Source organism: Rosa chinensis, chromosome 5 (assembly GCF_002994745.2).
Source record: "Rosa chinensis cultivar Old Blush chromosome 5, RchiOBHm-V2, whole genome shotgun sequence".
Taxonomy (NCBI): Eukaryota; Viridiplantae; Streptophyta; class Magnoliopsida; order Rosales; family Rosaceae; genus Rosa; species Rosa chinensis.
Window position 1 is genome coordinate 20,472,261 of NC_037092.1, and position 9,384 is coordinate 20,481,644.

Here is a 9,384-nt window from a genome sequence, read left to right on the forward strand (position 1 = left end):
TTCCCTCCCTTTTAAAAATACGCGGGTAATGGAGATACCGGTTTTTTTTTTTTTTTTTTTTCTTTTCGAAAGGGGGCTGGTGCGGCTACCCTCAAGCCTTGATTAATGAAATTGTAGAATACAAGGGGGGGGGGGGGGACGTCGAGCGTAAACCCCTTATTACAATAAGTATAAGGAGAACATCCTGAAATAATACCAAGACTCTCCACAAAATCTATGTATTCTAACAAGCATCAATTAGCAAAGAGTGCACGAATGGATACTCTATTTGCTTTGACATAGCGGTGACATACCGGAAAGATAACTCTATCATGAAGAAGCATCATTACAAATAGCACAGCTTTCCCACTACGTTGCCGCAAGGAAACAAATCCAGTGACACTTAATTTCATCCTGCCACTAAGAGGTTGCGTCCATTTGATCCAGTAAATGGCTCGCCACCTAGCTAGGCCAGACAAGGCACATTGAGTGTGCATACCGGGACCAAGCCCACTTCGCCCTATCCACAAGAGATAGGAATTTATTGCCGGCAAAAAGCCATAGCTAATTAAACATAAAAAGTAATAAAACATTAGATAAAAAAATTAGCAAACTACAAAGACCCCCCTAGTAGAAGTCCAAAACACAAATAACTCCTCCACTTTTGATTTTATACATCTAAGGACAAAAGTTTACACTTAAGGACATTTTGTCTTTAGTAAGTCTTTTACTTTCCTTAATAGTTATCTCTTCCTTGGGTAAAAATAAAATTGACGGAGCGTAGTGGGCCCATGCTTTTGAATTTGTTTGTTTAACCATATTGCAGGTATAAATCCATCCTCTATACTCGAAGGTAAACGGTTATTTTCACCATTCATAATTTCGATTGTTGATAGACTTGAGTTAATTGCTATTTGCAAAATTACTACTAAGGAACTGCAAAAGGAGAGAGAGAAATTGAGAAAATTAAAAACCTATAGAGATAATCTTAGTAGAGATTCTCCCGATTACTGGGATATTATCTATAGACTACAGACTAGAATATATAAAATAGAAGAGGAGATAGATAATCTCTTAGAAGTTCTGGAAGAGGAACAAAAACCTCTTGATTATTTGAGCATTGGTTAGATCCGCACATCACTGGTATCAGAGCTTGTAAAATAGCTCAAGGAGAACCCCTCCTTAATGGGGACAATGTCAGAATTGTTATTAGAAAAAATAAATTCTCTATTAAAATCTTCTGATGAGAAATATCAGAAGTTGTTACTAGAAATATCTAGATGTCAAACTCATCTAGAAAAATTACCTGCTATAATCCACCAATTAGAAAGATTGGAAAACAAACTGGATTATATCAAAGAACTTCCAAAAGTGGAAGAAGAAAAGCTGACAGTTGTCAGTAGAAAAGTCAATGAACAGCAAAAAACGCTGGATATCATGAAAAATATACTGAAGGACAAGAAAGTGCCTACAGTAAAAAAGAAAACTAATGGATTCAAACTGTTAGAAAAACCAGACACAAATCGTATTCCAAATATGATTTTTCTGGAACCATCTACTAGTCAGACTAGTATCCGGTATGAAAATCCGGAAAATAGAGAAATGAAGATGTTAAGCATCTTTGGGAAAAAGAAGGGAGTACAGCTCCTAAATGCTGAAGAATTCGAATTCAACGAAATCGAACAAGAGGTAAAAAATTCCTCAATCCCAAAGTTAGATTTTAAACAAATCTACAAAAGGGGAAAGTTTGATTTAATGGATAGCCATTATTTTAAACTTCTGGAAATTACAACTCCAGCTACAGCAGGAGGAGAGACTGATCTTCTATTAATCACTCCTTCAGAAGTTGCTAGAGCTCAAGCAAAAAAATATCAATTTATGCATATTGGAGCAGTCCAAGTAGGCATAAATCTGCTTGCACGTGAAGGCATAAACTGTTCGGTCCTATGTGTCCTACAGGACAACAGGTTAACAGACTTCCAAGCTAGTCTGTTGGGAACACTCGAAGCATCCTTATGCGACCAAGTAGCATATTTCAACTGCTTCCCCAACTTCACCACCAGCTTGAAAGATGCAGCTCATTGTCTCAGACTGAGAGTCAAGACAGATGGTATATCCATGAAAGAAGATATGCAAGAACTTGCTATAGTATATAGAATATACTATAAATTGATGAGTACTACAGTAGCCCCTAAGACAAGGATAACAAATATCCCAGGTCTTACTACTGGATTCCTCACCAATCAGAAGAACCATTCACAACAAATCCACAAAGTTACTTGGAATGAAGTAACTTTTCCGCTTGAATGGAAATTATCCGGTCCAAAAAAGCAGCCGGAAAGAGCAAAAGCAAAGATCTACGAGAGTAGAAAGACTGGAGAAATTAGTCTTAATTTTGACAATCACAGAAGAAGTGATGTCAGTCCTGAGAATCTCAGGATAAACAAGAACAATCTTCTAAGAAGAAGCTACAGCACTAGAGAAGCTAGTGTCAGTGGTATAAAACCCACTATTGAAGAGCCAATTTCTGAAGAAGAATTGGAAGCTGATCTGAACAGACCAGTCCATATGTTCAGAACTAAGAAGCTCTATGATCTTTATGAAGAAGCTGGGAATTGCGAAAATCCTGAACAATTAGAAAAACTAATCGAAGAAATGAAAGAATACAAATTCAGAAAGACAAGAAAAGTCTTTCCTTATCAAGATATTGAAATGGAAGAAGGAGAAAGCTCCAGAACTTTCATTAGCAGAGAAAAAAAAGAAATAAAACTCCCATTTCAGAAAGCCCCCACGGGTAAAAAAGGAGAAAGAAATTCTCAAAGATTTGTCCCAGAGGACAATCTGCCTAGAGTTCCGATCACGAACTATGGCATATGGTTAAATCTAGACAAGAGTCTAGACAAAAGAAAAACCATTGACCAATGGGTAGACAGCCTGATGATGGCTTCTGCACTCACCCTTGGCAAATTTGAAGCACCAGATCTGCAGGTGTACTATGAAACTACTCTCACTGGAGTAGCAAAAAAGTACTACCGATCTTTCAAAGAAACTGCCAGAGGAAAAGACTGGCTGGAAGAAATCAAAAATTCAAAATCTCCGTATGATTTTGCAGTACCACTGTATGATCAGTTCTGTGGAGATCTTTCAAATCTGAGTGAAAAAGCCAAAGAAACGGCAAAATCGAATATCTATGCTCTTAAAATCTGTGACATGAGATATTTCGAAGAATACTTGAATGAGTTTCAAGAGTACTACTGTACAATTGGTGAACTAGAAAATACTGATCTAGTTAATCTGTTGCACAGAAAACTCCCTGAACCATGGAGAACAGCTGTGAGAGAAAGCATAGCTGAAAAACCAATTGAAAGATTTTCAGTTGGAGGGATTGCCGACAGAATCCGGCAATTACTGAAAGAGCAATGCAAAGCCAATCTTAGAGCTAAGATGGCCAAGAAACAACTCAAAGGAGTTGAAAATTTCTGTTATGGAATATTAGATATGCCCACAAACTGGGGATGCCATGACTCCAAATTCCACAGAAAGAAGAAAAAGGAAAAATATTACTCTAAAAAATTTAAAAAGAGTAATCAGAAGAAGAATTGGAAATTCAAGAGAAGTTCCAATTACAAAAAGCAACAGGATGAAGATCCTAAAAAGAAATTCTTCAAAAAGAAGAATACTCATCAGCATAAACAGCCTAGCAAGAAAGCTTGCAGATGTTGGTTGTGTAAAGCTGAAGGACACTATGCAAATGAATGTCCGGAAAAGGGTAAAAGATCTACTAAGGCTTTCTTTGAAGAATATGAGCAAATAGTAGAGGTAGCAAACATGAAAGGCTACGAAATAGCCTATTCTGATGATGAAGATGACGACAGGTCAGTCTACTCTGCCTGGTCTGGAGAAGAAGAAAGTTCATCAGAAGAGTCTGAGATTGATTCTGAAGTAGAGTACTTCGAATCTAGACAACTGAATGTTTTGAGAATAAAAAACTGGGAAGAAAGCAAGACAGAATCCTTCATGTCTTCTTATCAGGTGAACCCTGGTACATTCGTTTGTGACTACTGCTTATGTCACGAAAAGAATGGTCTCCCAATGTTTTGTGAAGAGTCTAAGAAGACTTATCACAAAGAATGCTTCATAGCTGAAGCGAGAAGAAAAACCAAGAATGGTCTTGTCAGCCAATTGGTTAAGCAAGAATATGAAGAGTATTTTGCCGAGCAAAAGGCAAAAGAAATTGAAACTCTTTTCCAGGAAACCATGGAACCATCTTCCTCGAAAAAGGAAGAAATCATCGATAAAGAAAAAGTCGATGAAGATATTGAACTAGTTGAAATACCAGAAAATGTAGAACTGGTGAAACCACCAGAAACGGTACATATCTTAGAAAGACAAGAGGCTACTGACACATGGGATCTACTTGGCCAACCTTCTGGCAAGTATGATTATAAAGTCAGATATGATCCTCCGTCCTGGCTCAGTGATCCAGACATCAAAGAGATAATTCCTACAAACTGGGATGATAGTGAAGATAAATCACCCATGCAGGAAAATGTTTCAGAAGAATGTAAACCATTCATTCCAAAAGAGCAAGCTCAAGAAAATGAGCCTCACCAATCGAAAGTCGTCTCTACAAGTAGATACAGCAACTACATAGAGATCGGACTCAAATTCCCTGATCACAGGAAATATCATCTACATGCCTTTGTAGATAATGGATCAGGTTTTACTGTTGCAAAGAGATTTGCAATTCCAGATGAACTCTGGAAAGAAGATAAGAAAAAGTCTGCTACTGGTGTTACATTTGATGGAAGCCATCTCACCATGAAGAAAGTAGCAAAAAATGTTCATATCACCATTGGTGGAGGAACATTTATCATCCAGAATGTTTGGCAGTCAGAAGGCCAAGGATCTGATTTCCTGTTAGGAAATGATTTTATTCTCCAACAAAGATTTATTCAGGATGAAGAAGCGATAGGCTTCAGGAAAGGAGGACGGGTGTTCTGGGCAGACCGACTCACACATGCATTCAGTGTGGTAGGTCCCGGTTTTACTACTCACTATCAGAGATCGCAACAGAATAGTGGTGATCTTACCCCCTACAAACCCAAATTCGAGCCCATACTCCAAATCAAACAACAAGAAGAATTGCTTGTTGAAGAATCTTCAGAAGAAGAAGAAGAAGAAGCTAGTGAAGATGAAGAAGCTAGTTTCATCCATGAACACAACCTCAAGCACTTTCAGAATAAGCTTGAGTCTCAGCAAATTCCGACTCTTGAAAAAATCAAGAAACTACTCGAGCAGAATGTGGATACAAATCCTCAAAAGTTTTGGGAAAAAGACCCAGTGGTCTGTGAACTGAAATTGCATGACATGAATGCTATCTGCCATGTCAAAGCCATTCCTCATTACAAAGAGGAAGATCAAAAAGAATTCAGAAAAGATATTGAAGATCTCCTGAACAAGAGATTGATTCAACCTTCCACTAGCCCTCATCATGCTCCAGCATTCTACGTGAGAAATCATGCAGAAACTCTAAGAGGAAAAGCTAGAATGGTGATTGACTACAGAGATGTCAACAAGAAGACTGTCAAAGATGGTTATCAAATTGCTCAAGTAAGAGTACTGATCAACCAGCTCAGAGGAGCCAAAGTCTTTTCAAAATTCGATGCAAAGTCGGGTTTCTGGCAAGTCAAGATGCATCCTGAGAGCATACCTCTCACTGCATTTGGAACACCACAAGGCCATTATGAATGGTTAGTAATGCCTTTTGGTCTAAAGCAAGCTCCCTCAATCTTCCAAAGAAAGATGGACAACATCTTCAAGCATGTGGCAGAGTTTTGCGTCGTCTACATAGATGACATCCTAGTCTTCTCCAAAAACAAAGAAGAACACATGAAACACCTCCATGAGGTAGTAAAGCTGATAGTTCAGCATGGAATCATCCTAGGTGAAAAGAAAATCTTCTTTATCCTTGATGAAGTTGATTTCCTAGGGATAAACATCAAAAATGGAGTAATAAAACTCCAACCTCATATTCTTGAAAAGATCTGGAAGTTCCCAGACAAAATTCCTGATGCTAAGAGTCTAGAGAGATTCCTTGGTGTCATAAATTATGGGAGAGATTTCATCCCTAAAATCTCAGGGTTAACAGCGATGTTATCTCCTAAGACAAGTTCCAAAAGAAAATGGAACTTCACCGAAGATGATGAAAAGATTGTGAAGCAGATAAAAAATCTCTGCAAAAACCTCCCTCCTCTCCAACAACCAGAAGAGAATGATGAAATTATCCTCCAGACAGATGCGAGCGATAATTACTGGTCCGGTGTTGTTCTGGCAAGAGCGCCTGGAACTAACATTGAAAAGATCTGCAAATTTTGTAGTGGCAAGTTCAGCCCTGCAGAACTGAATTATCCCACAGGGGAAAAAGAAATTTTGGCTGTCAAGAAAACGATTTTAAATTCACCAGCTTTTCTTGGAAAAACCTTTACTGTCCGCACCGATTGTGCCAGAGTAAAGAATTTCAAAAATTTTAAACTTGATAAAGCTGCTGATAGAGGAAGATTAGCAAACTGGCAATTATTTCTTAACCAATATGATTATAATGTTGAATTAATTGCAGGAAACAAGAATTATCTTCCAGACGCATTGACCAGGGAAATGGCAATGTTTAGCCAAAGAGAAGACGACGAAGGTCGTAATCCCAGAAGCAGAAGGACTGGGAAAGAACATGAGCATCAAGAAGATCCTATGGAAACCAAAGAAAAAGTTCTTAAAAGGTTTCTGCTAAGTCCTAAAGGACTAGCCTCAACTGATCAATCCCAGGGTAAAGGATTGGCTAGCCCGTCTCAAACGGCAGACGGTAAAGGCTCATCAAGACCGTTGACGGCTGCTGCTTTGCCAAAAAGCAGACCAACTCCAACTGGAGTCATAAATGTTTTTAATTATGAATTAAGAACTTTTGACACTCCTGTGTTCAGAACTGGCAGGAGACTAGCTTATCACCAGAAGGCAATCTTAGATAATCTCTTATTTGCTTTCCAAGAAAGAAGCAGTGGTCTAATGTTCCCAGCACTCTTTGCACTAGCTGAAGAACTATATGAGAACGCCAGACCACAATTTGAAGAAAGTCATATACAGCAGAGTGCTATAAGAAAAGAAAAAATTCTCTTCCTTGAAAGTCCAGAAAGTGCTAGAGTTCCTGTCATGGCACTTAATGAATCAGACTGGCATGAATTCCACAGTCTGATAGGAAGACATAATCCAGAAGACCTAGTTCCTCCAACTCTCTTTATTGTTTCAGGTCCTTATGTTGGAAGATACCTGGTTAATGTTCAGAGTGAACATCCTCAAGAACACAAGCTCTGGCTTGTTGAAAATGGTTTTGTCCATAATCTGTGGACTAAAACAAATGATGATCTAAAAGGTTTGCCGCCTATCATTGTTAATACAGTCAAAAATGTAAGAAAAAATGACTGTATGCTTAGACTGAAGTTCAGATCCACTCCTCCAGAATGGATCCAGAAGGCAAACGGTGAAGTTGAATATATTCCTCCTTATCATTATGTAAGAATTATTCAAAGGAAATATCTTCAACCAGCCTGTGTAGGGTACAATGGCCAACCAAACTCAAGCATCCCTTGGATGAAAGCCATGACTCTAGAATATATCAAAAAGATCATCTCTGAGGATACCTACAATACCTTCCTGGCAGCAGGAGAGAAAATTATCATCACTGCTTACGATCATCCTGACGTAGTCAGCAGTGACTTGTTTCTATCTCTTACCAGAAAAGAGATAGATTCGACACTGGCATGCTTACGATGGGTGGAAAAACTTGAAACTGACAACCACTACAAGATGTATGTTGATACAGATGTCGAAGACAATGCAACAACAGTAAGGATGGCCCAGGCAAATAACGACTCGTTTGTCCTTGGTCACAATTCAGAAACCGACGAGAACATGTGAAGCAGCAGGTGTAGAAAACACCGAAAGTCCTTTTGGATTTTTCCTAAAAGTGACTTTTGCTTTTCAAAAAGCAGGTGAAAAACATTTCACCTAAAGGAATCTGCTTTTTCCCCGGTCGACCTCCACCAGCAGGAGCACTAAGGAAAGCAGGAAATCACGGAGTCGTTCTGTACATTTTGTTGTTTTGAATTGTAATTTGAGTTCCGCTCCCTATATAAGGAGCTTTAGCTTCCCTTAGAAGGCATTCAAAAAAAAAAGGCATTAGTTCTATATTCGAAAATCTCTAAGATCAGCATATCTCAGTAGCAGTAGCAGTCCGTCTGTGGACACAGTGTGCTTTCTATTACAAGTAAGTGTTTGTAAATCAGTTATGAGTAGCTAAAACAGCTTCTAGCTGTTTGCCCAAAAGTGAGGCTCTGGGTTCTGTATCTGTATTTATGTTTGAATAAATAAATTCAGTTTGTGCCCAGTACTCTGTCACAAAAATATTTTACTATTTTTGCATCTATGTTTTGGTAGCAGTAGCAGTCAGTAAGCAGTAGCAGTCTTTCTATAAAAACTGACCCCTATCATACTAAGGCAGCAGTGATTCCGCCCTGGTAGTAGCCGCTTAGACAGGAAGTCGTTAGGTGAAATTGTGGCATGTTGAAAGCTAGTCCTTAGGCTGATACTGTGTTAGTTTGGAAAAGAAATAGGCTGATACTGTGTACTGTAGCTGATACTATGTAAAAAGCAAAGAAGGTAAAAGGAGAATAGTGTCTGTCCTTAATTATATAGTGGAAAAGGTTGTGGACTTAGTTGTCAAAAAATATGTTGTCTGGTAGTGCTTTGTAGTTAACCCTAAAAAAATATCATAAAAACAATTTGGGACGTGAGCCCAAGCCCAAGCCCAAAAAGCTTCACGCTCCAGTCCAGCATGAAGACTGGTTTTTTAAAAGAAGTCTACACTTTTTAAAACTAATGGCTTTTATTTTTAAAAGAACTTGCATGTTAAAACTAACAGAAGTGTCCGCTTTCTATAAATAAGTCGTATATTTTCTTTCTCTATAGGAACAAAACAAGCCTAATTATAATTTTTGAAATGTGGCTTCATTGTAGCTGTTGTGACAAATTTTTATCAATTACCTACTGTATCTGACTATTAGGTTAATGAGTTAATCATGAAAATTAAAGATCATATCAAACCTAGATGTTTCAAACATTTCCAGCAAGTATTGTCAACCTATTTAATTAAGTAAAGACTATACGTATTTTGCCAAGAAACAAAAACGTAAAGACCTACAATTCACGGGAAAGGAAAAAAAGAAAAACCAATTATTAGAGTCCCTAATCCAAATATATGATTTTGCTGTAGCATTTTCCAAATCAGCCTGTATGACATGCATGGTTCCAGAACCCCTTGACCAGTCATTGAGTTTTTGGTCATGGAATGGCAAA